This window comes from Pseudophryne corroboree, chromosome 8 (genome assembly GCF_028390025.1).
Source record: "Pseudophryne corroboree isolate aPseCor3 chromosome 8, aPseCor3.hap2, whole genome shotgun sequence".
In the NCBI taxonomy this organism is placed as follows: domain Eukaryota; kingdom Metazoa; phylum Chordata; class Amphibia; order Anura; family Myobatrachidae; genus Pseudophryne; species Pseudophryne corroboree.
In genome coordinates, this window is record NC_086451.1 from 361,902,752 (window position 1) to 361,923,267 (window position 20,516).

At 46.7% G+C, this 20,516-nt stretch overlaps 1 protein-coding gene across 2 annotated transcripts in view; it reads right to left on the reverse strand.

The window, feature by feature from the left end:
* Positions 1 to 1,165: 1,165 nt before the first annotated feature.
* The window catches only part of LOC134949134 (uncharacterized), a 133,394-nt gene continuing 114,043 nt past the window's right edge, over positions 1,166 to 20,516 (reverse strand). For both annotated transcript variants that reach the window (XR_010183111.1, XR_010183110.1), the window contains exon 6: positions 1,166 to 1,607. The gene's annotated coding sequence lies outside the window, so the exon portion shown is untranslated. The remainder of the gene's footprint in view (positions 1,608 to 20,516) is intronic.

A 20,516-nucleotide genomic window follows, 5' to 3' on the forward strand; every position in this document is an offset into this window, starting at 1 on the left:
CACATGGGCAGCACAAGAGGTGTAAGGTCTAGCCATGGGCCATGGCAGCAGCACCCTCCCCCCAAAACTTTCCAGATAGTGGGCATGTCTAGCATCAAGGGGGAAGTTAAAAGGAAATACAATTAAATATTATGAGCACATTATATGATACACCTTTAGAATTTAGGAAACTATATAATTCTTTAGAAAGATATATTTTCTTGCTTATTACACCAACTGTATCCCAATCACTATTCACTCAATCTTATATGTCAGCCAAGCAGGCAGACAGAGCATACACTAGATCATCTGCAATCACTGGCTAAGTGGCAAAGTAATTTTCATATATGCAAATTATTTTGCATCTTATTCATTATGTCTATAAATAGGAACACGTCCTCAAACAAAACAGGCCCCACAGGTGCGTCGGCCCACCGGGAATCTTCCCTGTAAGCCCTATGGCCAATCCGCCTCTGCTCACAGCACCGAGGTCATAGGTTTGATTCACACCATGGCCCTAACTGTGTGGAGTTTGTATATTCTCTCCGTGCTTGCGTGGCTTTCCTCCGGATACTCAGGTTTCCTCCAACAATCCAAAAATATACTTGTAGGCTAATTGGCTGCTGATGAAAAAAAGAACCCTAGTGTGTAAGTGTGTGTGTGTGTGTGTACATGGGCAGACTAGATGGGCCAAGTTTTTCTTATCTGCCGTCAAATGTAATCTAATCTAAAAAAAATAATCTGGATAAAGAGGGCATGGTTACCGCTTGTTGGTGCAGTCATGGTATGCCCCCAAAGGCCTTTTTTTTTATTTTTTTAATGCAATATTTTTATTGAAAAGAAGTCGAGTAAATCAATTATTATTAATCTAAATTTTCTAAATGTTTATGTAGAATTGAATTTGCATTGTATAGCAAATACATAAACACACTGGAACTGATGCAGAACCAGGCATAATTGTATCTCAAATCGCAAGTGCAATTTGTGTTCTTTAAAACAGGTGCACCTGCAACCATACGTAAAGCAGCAATTACCATATGTTAAGTTGCATCCCGGTCGCCATCATATGAGACTGATTTATATGGGGCCATGTATAAGTCACTAGCACATCCAAGTTTTTAACCATTTATTTTATTTGCAATACTGTCATTACAGTACATTATTTATTAGTTAAAGCAGCAGGAACAGCTCACCGCACACAAAACAACAATGCCTGATCAACAAATAAATCTTCAGTCTACAGCAGAACCATTCAGTACTTTTCAATTGATTGCTTCACTCTTTTCTAATTATAAGTTTATATATCAAATTATAGTAGTTTCTAGTAAATAGACCGGGCCTGTGTCGGGCCACCTCTGCAGATGCAATGTTCCTCTTCTCCTATCACTGTGTTGGAAGCCATTGTGGTGGGACTGTACGTAGCACATGATGTAAACAGGACAGTCTACCATCGATTATTTTGTTGATAGTTTTTAAGTCTTCTTTTTTTGTTTTTTGGGGTGTTTGTTCACATAAATCCTAGTACTGTACAGAAATGTGGCTGGAAAAGCTGTGGTTGTTCAAGTTTCACATTGTCCACACTTGCGTGTCTGGAGGATGGATGGTTTACAGGTGACAGGAGATGTTGTCTAAAAGATGCAAGGAATTAAGAAGAAAAAAAAAGCAAAGACAAATTACACTGTCCCTTATGGCTTCCAGGTTTGACTGGGTCCATCCATTAAAATGTTATATTTATATTACAATGTACAGATTATACCAATGTGTGTACATATGAGAAAATGGTGAAACAGTACTTATAAATCATATGACAATTTCCATTGATTAAACTAGTATACATTATTTACCACTCCACCTCTCCAAACTCCTGGGTTTTCCCTACAATGTTTCTGTATATAATGTTTGAAAGTACATGAAAGACCTACTAAACCTTCTAACGGCTGATGATGGCCATGTGCATGAATCATTAAATAACACCTTAACCTTAATTAAATAATGACACGGAGACTTATATTTGGCAGAAACTGTTAGCTTATTTATTACAATTAGCTATAACTTTAAATAGCTATAAAGAAAATAATGAAATAATGGTGGCAAAGAAAGAATGGCTAAACTCCTTCCCAAACCTGTAAAAAATTGACAACATCATCACAACCATAAACCTAACAAGCTACACATACAAAGGTATCCACTCAACCTTCTACCTTGACTACGCACCTGTATGGGTAATGAGGCTGCCTTCGTTCTCTCCGTGCAGAATGAGGCTGCCTCCGTTCTCTGCCTCACTGTGCAGATATACACAATCAGCGAAGGTGAGCACACCAAACAACTAGGAATGAATCAAAACCAATCTATATACGCTCTAAAACAGGTAACCTGCCGCTCTTTCCCTCCAAACCGCAGCTAACGCAATACCGAAAGCAAAGCAACACAACAGCAACAAAAAAAAGGTTGGGAGGGCGGGAAGACAAAAGCAAAAGAGGCCGACTCCACCCCAAACATGCCCTAATGATTAAAACTACCCACCCCTTGCTTTCACTATTGGATTAAAACTACCACCTTATATCATATAAGGCCCTTACCTGCCTCACAGGTCTAACCCTCTCCTTTACTATCCAATCACTACGCTCTTCTAACCAAAATGGTATAGGTGAGATACAGCCTAATGGTGAAATGCCCTGATATCTAATTAACCTAATTATTTATATAATAATTTGCTAAAGGTCTCTCCCGTTTCCTATATGAATACAGTGGGAGTCAGGGCACGCACTCCATCGGCTCCCACTGCCAGAGAGATGGGACAGACCTAGCACCAGAAGTATGGGGGTAGGATACAGATGGGGGGGTGGGGGGTGGAGTAGAGTGGGTTCATACAATTCTGCAGAGATGAGGGTGGAGAGGAGCAGGACAGCTCAGGGGACTGGGTGGAGCAGGGGGGACAGACTGAGGGTCCCCTTTACTTGTTATTAATAGTAACTAATTACCTGTAATTTATCGATTGATTTTAACATGTAAGTAAGTCATTATCTGGTTTTGATATTGGCCTATCACACATCCCTTGTACTGTTCTCTTTGCTCCCATTTCCACTTCAACAGTTAAAAACTGTAACAGGCGAGCCTGCCAGGACTAACAACTTTCACTTCCCAAAATAAACCTTGAATGCTAGTCCAACATCCTGTTTTTTGGATAATACCAAATAAATGTTTTCACTTTCACAGAGACGAGATTGATTACATTTTAAATAGAGATGAGCGCCGGAAATTTTTCGGGTTTTGTGTTTTGGTTTTGGGTTCGGTTCCGCGGCCGTGTTTTGGGTTCGACCGCGTTTTGGCAAAACCTCACCGAATTTTTTTTGTCGGATTCGGGTGTGTTTTGGATTCGGGTGTTTTTTAAAAAAAACCCTAAAAAACAGCTTAAATCATAGAATTTGGGGGTAATTTTGATCCCAAAGTATTATTAACCTCAAAAAACATAATTTACACTCATTTTCAGCCTATTCTGAACACATCACACCTCACAATATTATTTTTAGTCCTAAAATTTGCACCGAGGTCGCTGTGTGAGTAAGATAAGCGACCCTAGTGGCCGACACAAACACCGGGCCCATCTAGGAGTGGCACTGCAGTGTCACGCAGGATGGCCCTTCCAAAAAACCCTCCCCAAACAGCACATGACGCAAAGAAAAAAAGAGGCGCAATGAGGTAGCTGACTGTGTGAGTAAGATTAGCGACCCTAGTGGCCGACACAAACACCGGGCACATCTAGGAGTGGCACTGCAGTGTCACGCAGGATGTCCCTTCCAAAAAACCCTCCCCAAACAGCACATGACGCAAAGAAAAAAAGAGGCGCAATGAGGTAGCTGTGTGAGTAAGATTAGCGACCCTAGTGGCCGACACAAACACCGGGCCCATCTAGGAGTGGCACTGCAGTGTCACGCAGGATGTCCCTTCCAAAAAACCCTCCCCAATCAGCACATGATGCAAAGAAAAAGAAAAGAAAAAAGAGGTGCAAGATGGAATTATCCTTGGGCCCTCCCACCCACCCTTATGTTGTATAAACAAAACAGGACATGCACACTTTAACCAACCCATCATTTCAGTGACAGGGTCTGCCACACGACTGTGACTGATATGACGGGTTGGTTTGGACCCCCCCCAAAAAAGAAGCAATTAATCTCTCCTTGCACAAACTGGCTCTACAGAGGCAAGATGTCCACCTCATCTTCACCCTCCGATATATCACCGTGTACATCCCCCTCCTCACAGATTATCAATTCGTCCCCACTGGAATCCACCATCTCAGCTCCCTGTGTACTTTGTGGAGGCAATTGCTGCTGGTCAATGTCTCCGCGGAGGAATTGATTATAATTCATTTTAATGAACATCATCTTCTCCACATTTTCTGGATGTAACCTCGTACGCCGATTGCTGACAAGGTGAGCGGCGGCACTAAACACTCTTTCGGAGTACACACTTGTGGGAGGGCAACTTAGGTAGAATAAAGCCAGTTTGTGCAAGGGCCTCCAAATTGCCTCTTTTTCCTGCCAGTATAAGTACGGACTGTGTGACGTGCCTACTTGGATGCGGTCACTCATATAATCCTCCACCATTCTATCAATGTTGAGAGAATCATATGCAGTGACAGTAGACGACATGTCCGTAATCGTTGTCAGGTCCTTCAGTCCGGACCAGATGTCAGCATCAGCAGTCGCTCCAGACTGCCCTGCATCACCGCCAGCGGGTGGGCTCGGAATTCTGAGCCTTTTCCTCGCACCCCCAGTTGCGGGAGAATGTGAAGGAGGAGATGTTGACAGGTCGCGTTCCGCTTGACTTGACAATTTTGTCACCAGCAGGTCTTTCAACCCCAGCAGACCTGTGTCTGCCGGAAAGAGAGATCCAAGGTAGGCTTTAAATCTAGGATCGAGCACGGTGGCCAAAATGTAGTGCTCTGATTTCAACAGATTGACCACCCGTGAATCCTTGTTAAGCGAATTAAGGGCTGCATCCACAAGTCCCACATGCCTAGCGGAATCGCTCCGTGTTAGCTCCTTCTTCAATGCCTCCAGCTTCTTCTGCAAAAGCCTGATGAGGGGAATGACCTGACTCAGGCTGGCAGTGTCTGAACTGACTTCACGTGTGGCAAGTTCAAAGGGCATCAGAACCTTGCACAACGTTGAAATCATTCTCCACTGCGCTTGAGACAGGTGCATTCCATCTCCTATATCGTGCTCAATTGTATAGGCTTGAATGGCCTTTTGCTGCTCCTCCAACCTCTGAAGCATATAGAGGGTTGAATTCCACCTCGTTACCACTTCTTGCTTCAGATGATGGCAGGGCAGGTTCAGTAGTTTTTGGTGGTGCTCCAGTCTTCTGTACGTGGTGCCTGTACGCCGAAAGTGTCCCGCAATTTTTCTGGCCACCGACAGCATCTCTTGCACGCCCCTGTCGTTTTTAAAAAAATTCTGCACCACCAAATTCAAGGTATGTGCAAAACATGGGACGTGCTGGAATTTGCCCATATTTAATGCACACACAATATTGCTGGCGTTGTCCGATGCCACAAATCCACAGGAGAGTCCAATTGGGGTAAGCCATTCCGCGATGATCTTCCTCAGTTGCCGTAAGAGGTTTTCAGCTGTGTGCGTATTCTGGAAAGCGGTGATACAAAGCGTAGCCTGCCTAGGAAAGAGTTGGCGTTTGCGAGATGCTGCTACTGGTGCCGCCGCTGCTGTTCTTGCGGCGGGAGTCCATACATCTACCCAGTGGGCTGTCACAGTCATATAGTCCTGACCCTGCCCTGCTCCACTTGTCCACATGTCCGTGGTTAAGTGGACATTGGGTACAACTGCATTTTTTAGGAGACTGGTGAGTCTTTTTCTGACGTCCGTGTACATTCTCGGTATCGCCTGCCTAGAGAAGTGGAACCTAGATGGTATTTGGTAACGGGGGCACACTGCCTCAATAAATTGTCTAGTTCCCTGTGAACTAACGGCGGATACCGGACGCACGTCTAACACCAACATAGTTGTCAAGGACTCAGTTATCCGCTTTGCAGTAGGATGACTGCTGTGATATTTCATCTTCCTCGCAAAGGACTGTTGAACAGTCAATTGCTTACTGGAAGTAGTACAAGTGGGCTTACGACTTCCCCTCTGGGATGACCATCGACTCCCAGCGGCAACAACAGCAGCGCCAGCAGCAGTAGGCGTTACACGCAAGGATGCATCGGAGGAATCCCAGGCAGGAGAGGACTCGTCAGACTTGCCAGTGACATGGCCTGCAGGACTATTGGCATTCCTGGGGAAGGAGGAAATTGACACTAAGGGAGTTGGTGGGGTGGTTTGCGTGAGCTTGGTTACAAGAGGAAGGGATTTACTGGTCAGTGGACTGCTTCCGCTGTCACCCAAAGTTTTTGAACTTGTCACTGACTTATTATGAATGCGCTGCAGGTGACGTATAAGGGAGGATGTTCCGAGGTGGTTAACGTCCTTACCCCTACTTATTACAGCTTGACAAAGGGAACACACGGCTTGACACCTGTTGTCCGCATTTCTGGTGAAATACCTCCACACCGAAGAGCTGATTTTTTTGGTATTTTCACCTGGCATGTCAACGGCCATATTCCTCCCACGGACAACAGGTGTCTCCCCGGGTGCCTGACTTAAACAAACCACCTCACCATCAGAATCCTCCTGGTCAATTTCCTCCCCAGCGCCAGCAACACCCATATCCTCCTCATCCTGGTGTACTTCAACACTGACATCTTCAATCTGACTATCAGGAACTGGACTGCGGGTGCTCCTTCCAGCACTTGCAGGGGGCATGCAAATAGTGGAAGGCGCATGCTCTTCACGTCCAGTGTTGGGAAGGTCAGGCATCGCAAACGACACAATTGGACTCTCCTTGTGGATTTGGGATTTCAAAGAACGCACAGTTCTTTGCGGTGCTTTTGCCAGCTTGAGTCTTTTCAGTTTTCTAGCGAGAGGCTGAGTGCTTCCATCCTCATGTGAAGCTGAACCACTAGCCATGAACATAGGCCAGGGCCTCAGCCGTTCCTTGCCACTCCGTGTGGTAAATGGCATATTGGCAAGTTTACGCTTCTCCTCCGACAATTTTATTTTAGGTTTTGGAGTCCTTTTTTTTCTGATATTTGGTGTTTTGGATTTGACATGCTCTGTACTATGACATTGGGCATCGGCCTTGGCAGACGACGTTGCTGGCATTTCATCGTCTCGGCCATGACTAGTGGCAGCAGCTTCAGCACGAGGTGGAAGTGGATCTTGATCTTTCCCTAATTTTGGAACCTCAACTTTTTTGTTCTCCATATTTTATAGGCAGAACTAAAAGGCACCTCAGGTAAACAATGGAGATGGATGGATTGGATACTAGTATACAATTATGGACGGACTGCCACGGTTAGGTGGTATAAAAAAACCACGGTTAGGTGGTATATATTATAATAATAATACAATTATGGATGGACGGACTGCCTGCCGACTGCCGACACAGAGGTAGCCACAGCCGTGAACTACCGCACTGTACACTGGTTGATAAAGAGATAGTAGTATACTCGTAACAACTAGTATGACACTATGACGACGGTATAAAGAATGAAAAAAAAACCACGGTTAGGTGGTATATATTATAATAATAATACAATTATGGATGGACGGACTGCCTGCCGACTGCCGACACAGAGGTAGCCACAGCCGTGAACTACCGCACTGTACACTGGTTGATAAAGAGATAGTAGTATACTCGTAACAACTAGTATGACACTATGACGACGGTATAAAGAATGCAAAAAAAACCACAGTTAGGTGGTATATATTATAATAATAATACAATTATGGATGGACGGACTGCCTGCCGACTGCCGACACAGAGGTAGCCACAGCCGTGAACTACCGCACTGTACACTGGTTGATAAAGAGATAGTAGTATACTCGTAACAACTAGTATGACACTATGACGGTATAAAGAATGAAAAAAAAACCACGGTTAGGTGGTATATATTATAATAATAATACAATTATGGATGGACGGACTGCCTGCCGACTGCCGACACAGAGGTAGCCACAGCCGTGAACTACCGCACTGTACATTGGTTGATAAAGAGATAGTAGTATACTCGTAACAATTAGGATGACACTATGACGGTATAAAGAATGAAAAAAAAACCACGGTTAGGTGGTAGGTATATAATAATAAATAATACAATTCTGGTCGGACGGACTGCCTGCCGTGTGCCGACACAGAGGTAGCCACAGCCGTGAACTACCGCACTGTACACTGGTTGATAAAGAGATAGTAGTATACTCGTAACAATTAGGATGACACTATGACGGTATAAAGAATGAAAAAAAAACCACGGTTAGGTGGTAGGTATATAATAATAAATAATACAATTCTGGTCGGACGGACTGCCTGCCGTGTGCCGACACAGAGGTAGCCACAGCCGTGAACTACCGCACTGTACACTGGTTGATAAAGAGATAGTAGTATACTCGTAACAATTAGGATGACACTATGACGGTATAAAGAATGAAAAAAAAACCACGGTTAGGTGGTAGGTATATAATAATAAATAATACAATTCTGGTCGGACGGACTGCCTGCCGTGTGCCGACACAGAGGTAGCCACAGCCGTGAACTACCGCACTGTACACTGGTTGATAAAGAGATAGTAGTATACTCGTAACAATTAGGATGACACTATGACGGTATAAAGAATGAAAAAAAAACCACGGTTAGGTGGTAGGTATATAATAATAAATAATACAATTCTGGTCGGACGGACTGCCTGCCGTGTGCCGACACAGAGGTAGCCACAGCCGTGAACTACCGCACTGTACACTGGTTGATAAAGAGATAGTAGTATACTCGTAACAATTAGGATGACACTATGACGGTATAAAGAATGAAAAAAAAACCACGGTTAGGTGGTAGGTATATAATAATAAATAATACAATTCTGGTCGGACGGACTGCCTGCCGTGTGCCGACACAGAGGTAGCCACAGCCGTGAACTACCGCACTGTACTGTGTCTGCTGCTAATATAGACTGGTTGATATTTAAAGAGATATTAGTAGTATACAACAATACTATACTGGTGGTCAGGCACTGGTCACCACTCCTGCAGCAAAAGTGTGCACTGTTAATTAATATAATTGTACTCCTGGCTCCTGCTAACAACCTGCAGTGCTCCCCAGTCTCCCCCACAATTAATTATAAGCTTTTAATTTATACATTGATGACTGTGCAGCACACTGGGCTGAGCTGAGTGCACACAGACTGAGTCACACTGTGTGACTGACTGTGCTGTGTATCGTTTTTTTTTTCAGGCAGAGAACGGATATAGCAGAGAGAAGTGAACGGATATATTATATTAAATAAAAGTTAACTAGCAACTGCACTGGTCACTGACTGTGGTAAACTAACTCTGTCTGCGACTCTGCACAATCTCTCTCTATCTAATCTATCTATCTCTATTCTAATGGAGAGGACGCCAGACACGTCCTCTCCCTATCAATCTCAATGCACGAGTGAAAATGGCGGCGACGCGCGGCTCCTTATATAGAATCCGAGTCTCGCGATAGAATCCGAGCCTCGCGAGAATCCGACAGCGTCATGATGACGTTCGGGCGCGCTCGGGTTAACCGAGCAAGGCGGGAAGATCCGAGTCGCTCGGACCCGTGGAAAAAAAAGTGAAGTTCGTGCGGGTTCGGATTCAAAGAAACCGAACCCGCTCATCTCTAATTTTAAATGTAATCTGTATTTGCATTTATCCCATAACTGTCCATCAACATTTCAGCTGCTGTAGGTTTGAAAGAGGTTAAAAGAAAGTATGTGCACTATTCCTAATAAATACAAGATGTGACCACAAAGGAGAATGATTAACTCTGCAGAGCACAAGGACATTCTTAGTAGCTGAATGGCTGTATAAACTGTATCTGCTCTGAGACTTGCCCAGAACAATGTGAAATCAATTAAAGTTCTTTGAGTCTGTCTCAGCGATGTATGCATTACCGATATTTATGGTGTTGAGCAATTACAGGTAAACTGAGCGCGCATCTTAGTCGCACTGCGCACGCACCAAGGTACCTTAGCAAAGTCGCTCGTAGACAGGATTTATTTGCAAAGTGACGTACAGTTGGGGAGCATTTGGTGGAGATAATGGGGAGTGGTGGCAAAAATGTAAGCATGTCATGACCGTTTTTGGGCATGTCTCAAGTCGAGATCCTATATGCAGCAAATATTGTGGCAGCATCTCAGATCCCATGGCCATTCCGCGCAGCCATACTCAGATAGTCCATTATCAAAGGATCTGCAGCCGGTGCTGCATCTTTGTACACAGGGGGTAATTCTGAGTTGATCGCAGCAGCAAATTTGTTAGCAGTTGGTCAAAACCATGGGCACTGCAGGGCAGGTGTGGCAGATATAACATTTGCAGAGAGAGTTAGATTTGGGTGGGTTATTTTGTTTCTGTGCAGGGTAAATACTGGCTGCTTTATTTTTACACTGCAATTTAGATTTCAGTCTGAACACAACCCACCCAAATCTTACTCTCTGCACATGTTATATCTGCCCCCCCCCCCCTGCAGTGCAAATGGTTTTGCCCAACTGCTAACAAATTTGCTGCTGCGGTCAACTCTGAATTAGGCCCACAGACGCCTGGATTTGTGATGCCACCTCTGGGCATATCAATACATTTCCAGGCAGCTGCAGCATTAGTATATTATCGCACATTGGGGGTCATTCTGACCCGATTGCACGCTGCAGTTTTTAGCAGCATAGCGATCAGGTCAGATCTGCGCATGCGCCGGTACCGCAGTGTGCCGGCGCATGGCCGCCCATCGCTACACTACGATCGCCTCTGCCTGATTGACAGACAGAGGCGATCGATGGGCGGGAGGGGGCGAAACGCCGCCCTTTTCATGGGCACGGTCCGGCCAACACAGGCGTGGCTGGACCGTGCGGGGAGTGGCCCGTAGCGGCTGCGTGATGTCACACGCAGACACTGCGGGCCGGGGAGCAAAGAGTAGCTCCCGGCCAGCACGCTAAAGCTGCGCTGGCCGGGAGCTACTCTTTAAGTGCAAAGGCATCGCTGCTGTGCGATGCCTTTGCACTTCTGCGAGGGGGGCCGGACTGACACGCTGGGCGGACTAGCCCTGTGCTGGGCATCCCCCAGCATGTCTGAGTTCATGATCGTAGCTGTGCTAAATTTAGCACAGCTACAATCAACTCGGAATGACCCCCATTGGTCCTGATTCACGGTTGTAAGTAAAGCAATAAAAAAGCAAGTAACTTTGTGGCCAGGAAGTAATGAAGTCCAAGTTCGGCGGCCATGCAGGATGCCGGCCGAACTGGGACATTTTTTTAAAGGGGCAATCAGGTACAATGCTAAACCATCCCTTGTTCATGATTGCCCCTTTAAAAAAAACTTCCAGGTTCGGCCGGCATCCCGCACGGCCGCCAAACTCGGACTTCATTACATCCCACCGTGTGTCTGGAACAAACCATGTTATCATGCAAGGGGAGCAAATGCATTTATATTTATTTCTGTGCAAGGTAAATACTGGATGCTTTTGCATGTAGCCCACAAATGTTAGACATACAGTAGGGATGGCCATCGACCTTCGATGATTAGAATTCATCGATGGTTGATGCCCAAGGTCAAATAGTTTTACCATCAATGGCAGAGAACCAAAGGTTCTCCACCATCAATGGTAGAAACATCCCGATGGTCCCCATCCACCATTTAATGCCAGGTAGGGAGTCTAGCTCTGCTCCCGATGGACCCATGAAACCCCACCCCCAGGCTCTGATTGGCCAGCAGCTTGCTAATCCATTGCACAGGGATGACAATTGGTGGTTGAAACCATGAATGATTTACCTGTGAATGGTTTTATACCATCAAGGTTAACCACAGACAGTTGCGCCGAGAGAGGGGGGAGAGGGTACAAATTACCTGGGCCCAGGTCTGATGGAGGGGCCCAATGAGGGCCCAGGTCCATGCCTCCTTTGATTAGGCCTTGCCCCCTAAAAAGTACCATGGCCCAGCCTGGCTCTCTACTGCCCTTGCTGGGAGGCATGCCATGCTCCTGTGAGTGGGTGGTTCTCATGTGCTAGACATACCCCCAAAGCAGTGGTGTACGGTGAGGTCAGTGGCTGGTGAGGCACTGCAGCCATAATATCCTTTGAGTACCGCCGATGACTCCTACAGCCGCCAAGCCAATGCCTGCTACTGCCGCCACCCCTGGCAATGCCCGCAGGCTGCATGCTCATCAAACTTGTGATGAGCAGGAGGCTTAATATATTGTACATTTTTATACATTTATGGGAAAGTGAGAGGAGGAATATGGAGAGATGGAAGAGAGAGAAGAAGTATGGAGATGTGAGGAACAGGGGGAGACAGGAGAAAGAGGAGGAATAGGGGAAGACAACGCAAAGGGAGAGAGGAGAAATGAGGGGGAGGGCAGACAGAGAGAGAGAGGAATAGGGGGAGAAGGAAGAGAGAGAAGGAATGGGGGAGAAGGAAGAGAGAGAAGGAATAGGGGGAGAAGGAAGAGAGAGAAGGAAGGGAGAGAAGGAAGAGAGAAGGAATAGAGGGAGAAGGAAGAGAGAGAAGGAATAGAGGGAGATGGGAGAGAGAGGAGGAATAGGGGGAGACAACATAGAGGGAGAGGGCAGGAATGGGGGAGACGGCAGGCAGCGAGAGAGGAATAGAGGAAAAACGAAGAGAGAGAGAAGTAATAGGGGGAGAAGGAACAGAGGGAAGGAATAGAGGGAGATGGGAGAGAAAGAAGGTGTAGAGGGAGATCAGAGAGAGGGAAGGAATAGAGGAGCTTGCAGAGAGAGAGAGCGAGAGAGAGGAGGAATAGGGGTATACGGTAAAGAGGAAAAGTAGCGGAGAAGCAGGAGAGAGGAGAAATCGGGGGAGATGGGAGTGAGCAGAGAGGAATAATAGGGGGTGACTGGAGAGATGAGAGAGAGGGAGGAGGAATAGGGGGAGACCACCAAATATAGCAATAAGCCAGTATGTAAGTAAAAATCAGAACTAGTTAATGCAAGGAAAAGGGACTACAAGCAGTTACAAATGGGGGAATAAGTCAAGAGGGAGAGACAGTGTAGTGGGAGATGGAAGAATAGAGAGAAATAGAGAGAGAGGGGGTGGATAGAGAGATAGTGGAGCTGAGGAAGAGAGCGTGCACAAGAGAGAGAGGGCAGAGAGAGGGAGAGAGAGAGAGAGAGAGGGGGCAAGAGAGAGTGGGAGCTAAGGGCGAGATAGAAAGAAAGAGAAAGAGGGGGGACAATGGACAGACAAAGAGATGCTGAAGAGCACTTGCCACTTGTACAACTCCAGGATTTTGTTTCTCCCACCTGGCCTCTGTGGCGTGGACAATCATGTGCTGCTGCTGCTGCTGCTGCTGCACATCGAAATGGTCAGTGCCTTTTCTTCCCTCCCATGGTCGTTTTGGCACTCGGGATGTCAGGGGACATGCAAAACTATAATATAGGGGAGAAGCTGGGAGATCGACCCCTCCTCCCCCCTCTAGCTGGGGTGTCCCACACGGGCAGCAATAGGGAGTATGGGGGAGGAGTTGAGAGAGAGGCCCCTCCTGCAGCCGGTCAGTTCCACACTATAGAGAGTGAATGGGTGTGGGGAGTTGGCGCTGGAATAGGAAAAACAGGCTGGTGGCTGATGATTCAGCTGGGAGTGTTATTATTTTTGGGTAAGAAGAATGGGTGAATACTTATCTGGATAATGAATCCGATGGAATTCTGATCATTACTATGAAGATATTTTCCTCCAGAATAAGTGGAATCGTGCACCGAAATGGTATATAAAAAACATAAAAAATAACAATGTTTTGAGTTAAAGTCCCTCAAAAGGTATATACGATATGCACTTTTGATGGTAGATCTAATATGGTTATTTCAGCATAAGTTATCGTACCTCACTTACATAAAGTGAGTGAGGTTGAAACATATAAAGGTTTCTTTTGAAAAATGGTACTGTCTGATCTTAGGCGTACCTAACTTACAATAAAAACTAAAGATGTAAACTCATCAAGGTATCTTTAGGCTGAGCAGCGAACCGGTACTCACTGGTTGAAACGTCCTCCGTCTGCGCGTAAAGGTATCTTTATCCAATCAGCAATCATAATAAAACACCCATAAATAAAAAGTGGGATTTATTGGATAAGATCAAATATACAAAATACTGGAGTGTTTGGCAGCGAGGAAAGGAAGCCGCCAGAATGAGGAACATGCACGACAAACTTTCATCCAGTCCAAATGGCCCGGTACCAGAGGGACTAAACTAAAGTAAATAGTGAAGGTCGTACCTTTCCTCAGTCGTGCTGAAAACGATCCAAGCGGGTAAAAAAACTCCTTCCAACCAACGCGTTTCGAGTCAATTCTCTTTATCAAGGCTGGTAATCCATTCAAAGTTGCAAATATTTATAGTAAATGAGCTAATGTCCGGGTATTGCGTCGCTTCCGGTTCCAGAATGGACCGGAAGTGCGGGTCCGCGATGGAAAAGTATCTTGTAATGAAGTTAGTATCTACGCATCCCTGCTATGTGGTGCCCTTTCTCATTTCAATAGCGGTAACAGGGAGATTGTATTAGACGCTATTCAGCGGGTGTTAGGATCTCCTGTTCTGTACTGCCACGTCGCCATGGCAACCGGGAGGCAAGTGTTAGCGAAGTAACCTGAGCGCAGCTGATACTCCGGTCCGGGTTTTTACTGTGTAGTGGTTACAGGCTCTGTGCACGGCAGGGAATCCGGTGCTGGTTTTGTGCTCACAGTCTGTGAGGTCTGAGTGGGGCGTGGACAGCACCTGCTATATAAACCATCCTCTCAGGCTAGGCAAATGCTGCTGAATCTTTGTTTGTTAGTCAGTTCCAGAGAGTTAGCTAGTACTGTGTGACTTTGTATTTACTTGTTGCTTACTGCAAATAGGCCTTGGGATTCGGTACTTCATTCTGCCAATCCGGACCTAGCAGTAAGACTGGAGTCAGTTGTTTAACCTGCTGGGGTTCTTTTGCTATTCTGTGAACCCAGCAGGTTTGCGGCTGTACTCTCAGACCTGCTTGCTTAATCCTCCCTCACTGTGCAGGGCGTCCAGGTGTCAGTTTAGTGGCAGTAAGCTAAACCTGTGCCCTGCAAGTGGGGGTTAGGATTGTGGATACTCTCCTTGTGTCTATATTTCTATCTCTGACCAAGGAGTTTATTCCCACACCCGTTGGTAACCCTTTGGGGTTTTTCCTGTTGCTCTTAGCAACATCATTTTGGGTGCTCCACATGTTAAATCACTACATCTCGCTTCATTGTCCGCTCTATTCCATCTAAGCATTCCTGACACTAGGGAGACACCCAATTCCTGAGCCTTTGGGCTTCCCCGTTCATTTTGTGTTTATTAGTTATTCCATCACCTCCTGTGTATGTTGTGTTATACTGTCTGTGAGTTCGTTTTGCCTCGCATCCCTCTCTGTTCATACACCGGTATACTCCTGTTAGCACTGGTGTGCGTAACATATTCAGCAGCCCTACTCCTGTTGAAATTTTGTGGGAATATGGAGCATACCCCTCAAAATACTTTGCAACAGGTGGTCAATCAGGTGCAGGTCCTGACTCGACAATTTAATGAGATGTCCATTAAAATGAACACCCCGCAGGCCGCTAGCGGAGCTCGCGCAGCAGCAGCGGCAAGTTTAGGGGTTAAGGAGCCGAAAGTAAATCTCCCGGATCGTTTTTCTGGAGATCGCTCGCAGTTTTTTTGTTTCAAGGAGAGCTGTAAGCTATATTTCAGGCTTAGGCCCCAGTCTTCTGGGTCAGAGATTCAGCGGGTGGGCATAGTGATTTCCTTGCTACAAGGAGACCCACAGGTCTGGGCATATGGGTTGCAGCCTGACTGTCCGTCGCTTAAAAGTGTTGATGCTTTTTTTACGGCACTGGGCATTTTGTATGATGACCCTGACAAGATGGCTTCAGCCGAGGCTCAGATTACGGTCCTAAAGCAAGGGCGACGGCCAGCTGAGGTTTATAGTACGGAGTTTCGGAGGTTGGCTCATGATACCCAGTGGAATGACCCAGCCCTGAGAAACCAGTACCGAAGGGGCCTTTCTGACCAGATAAAGGACCAACTGGTACAATATCCCTCGCCTGATAGCTTAGATCAGCTCATGCAGTTATCCATCCGGGTGGATAGACGGCTGAGAGAGCGTAGGCTTGAAAGGGAGACCGCAGTTTCCTTTTTTCCCAAGGGAACCTCAGACTCTGAGGAATATTCCGAGGAGCCTATGCAGATTGGGGCTACCCGCCTCTCCTCGCGTGAGAAGACGCGGAGGAGACAGCAGGGTTTGTGTTTGTACTGTGGGAATAAAGGTCATGTCGTAGTATCATGCCCAGAAAAGCCGGAAAACTTCAGGGCCTGAGGGTGATGGGAAATATCCTGTCAGGCCAGAAGTCAGATTTTCCCAAAAAGACTTTTCTCATTCCGGTGACTTTGGAGATCCTCGGTCAAACTGTCAAGACTGAGGCCTTTGTTGACAGTGGGGCCAATGGGGTTTTCATGGACCGTCAATTCGCCCTGGAACACTCTGTTCCCTCAGTACCTTTGGCATCAGAGATTGAGATCTGTGGGTTAAACGGGGAACCATTGTCCCAGGGTAAAATTACCTCCTGCACCAGCCAAATTCCTTTGTTTATTGGAGCCACACACTCTGAAAAATTGTCTTTCTATGTGACTGTCTGTTCTTTTGCCCCATTGGTTTTGGGGTTACCCTGGTTAAGGGCCCATAACCCTCAATTTAACTGGGTCTCTGGGGAGATTCTTAGTTGGGGTAGTGATTGTTTCAGGAGTTGCTTGAGCCTTCCAGTCAGGCTCTCGCAGCTAAGTTTGCCAGGATTGCCAGGATGTTATGCAGATTTTGCGGATGTGTTCTCCAAAAAAGTTGCGGAGGTACTACCTCCCCATCGCCCCTATGACTGTGCCATTGATTTGTTGCCGGATGCTAAGCTTCCCAAGAGCAGGTTGTACTCCCTGTCACGTCCTGAGACTCAGGCTATGGCAGAGTACATTCAGGAGAACTTGGCTAAGGGATTTATCAGACCCTCACAGTCCCCAGTTGGGTCGGGGTTCTTCTTCGTGGGTAAAAAGGACGGTTCATTGCGACCCTGCATCGACTTCAGGGAATTGAACCGTATCACGATTAAAAACTCGTACCCACTGCCTCTCATTTCGGTTTTGTTTGACCAGCTTCGTACTGCCACCATTTTTTCTAAGATTGACCTACGCGGTGCTTACAATCTAATCCGAATAAGAGAGGGGGATGAATGGAAGACTGCCTTTAATACCCACTCAGGGCATTATGAATATTTGGTGATGCCTTTTGGGCTCTCTAATGCCCCGGCAGTCTTCCAGGAATTCATGAACGATGTGCTCAGGGAATATTTGGATAGATTTTTAGTTGTTTATCTAGATGACATCCTAATCTTCTCCCATTCCCTGGAGGAACATCGGAAGCATGTACGCTTAGTCCTCCAGAAACTCAGAGACCACCAGCTTGGGGCGAAGCTGGAGAAGTGCGAATTTGAAGTCCAGCAAATCGCATTTCTAGGGTATATTATCTCCTCAGAAGGTTTCCAAATGGAGGGTTCTAAGGTACAGGCAGTCCTGGATTGGGTGCAGCCCACTAGTTTGAAGGCGCTTCAGCGTTTTCTGGGCTTTGCGAATTTTTATAGACGGTTCATCGCTGGATTTTCGTCTATAGTGGCCCCCTTGGTGGCACTCACTAAGAAAGGGGCGGATGTTGCTCACTGGTCTTGTGAGGCCAAAGCGGCCTTTGCCCGTCTCAAAAGGGCATTTGTCTCGGCCAAGGTGCTGCGACACCCAGATCCAGAGCGTCCTTTTGTGGTAGAAGTGGATGCCTCTGAGATAGGTATTGGGGCAGTGCTCTCTCAGATGGGGGTGTCTGATAATCGCCTTCATACCTGTGCTTACTTTTCCCGTAAATTTTCGTCTGCCGAGATGAATTATGATGTGGGTAACCGGGAATTGTTGGCTATAAAGGATGCACTCGGGGAGTGGAGACACTGGCTTGAGGGGGCTAAGTTTGTGGTCTCAATTCTCACTGACCATAAGAATCTGGCATATTTAGAGTCAGCGAAGCGGCTCAATGCCAGGCAAGCACGATGGGCTTTGTTTTTTGCTCGCTTTAATTTTTTGATAACATATCGCCCTGGGTCAAAAAACATAAAGGCTGATGCGCTCTCGCGGAGTTTTGCTCCAGTCCAAGAGACCACCGAGGAGCCATTTCCCATTGTGTCCCCATCATGTATTAAAGTGGGCATTACCCAGGACCTCTTGTCATTAGTCCTTAGAGCACAGGAGCAGGCTCCTCCAGACCTTCCGGTAGGTCTCTTGTTTGTGCCTCCTAGGTTAAGACAGCGAGTGTTCCTGGAATTCCATGCCAAGAGGTCGGCAGGGCATCCGGGTATTGCCAGAACTCGGGAGTTGCTGTCTAGGGCGGTGTGGTGGCCCTCGGTGGCTAGGGATGTGGATCAGTGGGTTCGGGCATGTGACGTTTGTGCCCGAAATAAAACTCCTAGAGGGGTTACTGTCGGCCCATTACATCCACTCTCTATTCCATCTAAGCCATGGACCCACATTTCCATGGATTTTGTGGTGGACTTGCCCAAATCCTCGGGGATGACAGCCATTTGGGTTGTCGTTGACAGGTTTTCGAAGATGGCGCATTTCGTTCCACTGGTTGGGTTGCCATCGGCCAGACGCCTGTCTGAGTTATTTATGCAGCATGTTATGCGCCTCCACGGGTTGCCACTTGATGTGGTCTCTGACCGTGGATCCCAGTTTGTGGCCAAATTCTGGAGGGCATTTTGTTCTGATCTCCAGATTTCTGTGAGTTTGTCGTCAGGCTACCATCCACAGTCTAATGGGCAGACTGAGAGGGTGAACCAGTCCTTGGAGCAGTTCCTCAGGTGTTATGTCTCCAAGTGTCATACTGACTGGGTTGCTCATCTGTCCATGGCGGAGTTTGCCTATAACAACGCGGCTCACTCTGCTACAGGGATCTCTCCCTTCCTTTGTGTGTATGGGCATCATCCTAAGGCCAATTCTTTTGACCCCCTGGATTCCATGCCTGGTGGTTCCTCTGTGGTTTCGGCCCTTAGGGGTATTTGGAGGAAAGTTAAGAAAGCCCTTGTGTCTGTGTCATTAGTGACCAAAACGGTTTTTGATAAGCGGAGAAGACCCTGCAGCTTTAAATTAGGAGACTTCGTCTGGTTGTCCACCAAGAATTTGAAGTTGAGACAGCCATCTCATAAATTAGGCCCCCGGTTCATCGGCCCTTATAAGATCACCAGGGTTATCAATCCGGTGGCATTTCAGTTAGATCTGCCCCGTTCATTGGGTATCAATAAAACATTTCATTGTTCCCTTTTAAAACTGGCGGTAAGTAATCCTTCTTCCAGTGGAAGACCTTCTCCTCTTCTGATACGGGGTCAGAGGGAGTTTGTGGTTGAAAGGGTTCTTGACTCCAAGATGGTTCGGGGTCGGCTGTCATTTTTGGTGCACTGGAAGGGGTATGGCCCGGAGGAGCGGTCGTGGGTGCGCAGTTGTGTGATCTTCATGCCCCCAGACTGATACGCTCTTTCTTCTCGCAGTTCCCCGATAAACCCGGTGGTAGGGGTTCTTTGACCCCTCGTCAGAGGGGGGGTACTGTTAGGATCTCCTGTTCTGTACTGCCACGTCGCCATGGCAACCGGGAGGCAAGTGTTAGCGAAGTAACCTGAGCGCAGCTGATACTCCGGTCCGGGTTTTTACTGTGTAGTGGTTACAGGCTCTGTGCACGGCAGGGAATCCGGTGCTGGTTTTGTGCTCACAGTCTGTGAGGTCTGTGTGGGGCGTGGACAGCACCTGCTATATAAACCATCCTCTCAGGCTAGGCAAATGCTGCTGAATCTTTGTTTGTTAGTCAGTTCCAGAGAGTTAGCTAGTACTGTGTGACTTTGTATTTACTTGTTGCTTACTGCGAATAGGCCTTGGGATTCGGTACTTCATTCTGCCAATCCGGACCTAGCAGTAAGACTGGAGTCAGTTGTTTAACCTGCTGGGGTTCTTTTGCTATTCTGTGAACCCAGCAGGTTTGCGGCTGTACTCTCAGACCTGCTTGCTTAATCCTCCCTCACTGTGCAGGGCGTCCAGGTGTCAGTTTAGTGGCAGTAAGCTGAACCTGTGCCCTGCAAGTGGGGGTTAGGATTGTGGATACTCTCCTTGTGTCTATATTTCTATCTCTGACCAAGGAGTTTATTCCCACACCCGTTGGTAACCCTTTGGGGTTTTTCCTGTTGCTCTTAGCAACATCATTTTGGGTGCTCCACATGTTAAATCACTACATCTCGCTTCATTGTCCGCTCTATTCCATCTGAGCATTCCTGACACTAGGGAGACACCCAATTCCTGAGCCTTTGGGCTTCCCCATTCATTTTGTGTTTATTAGTTATTCCA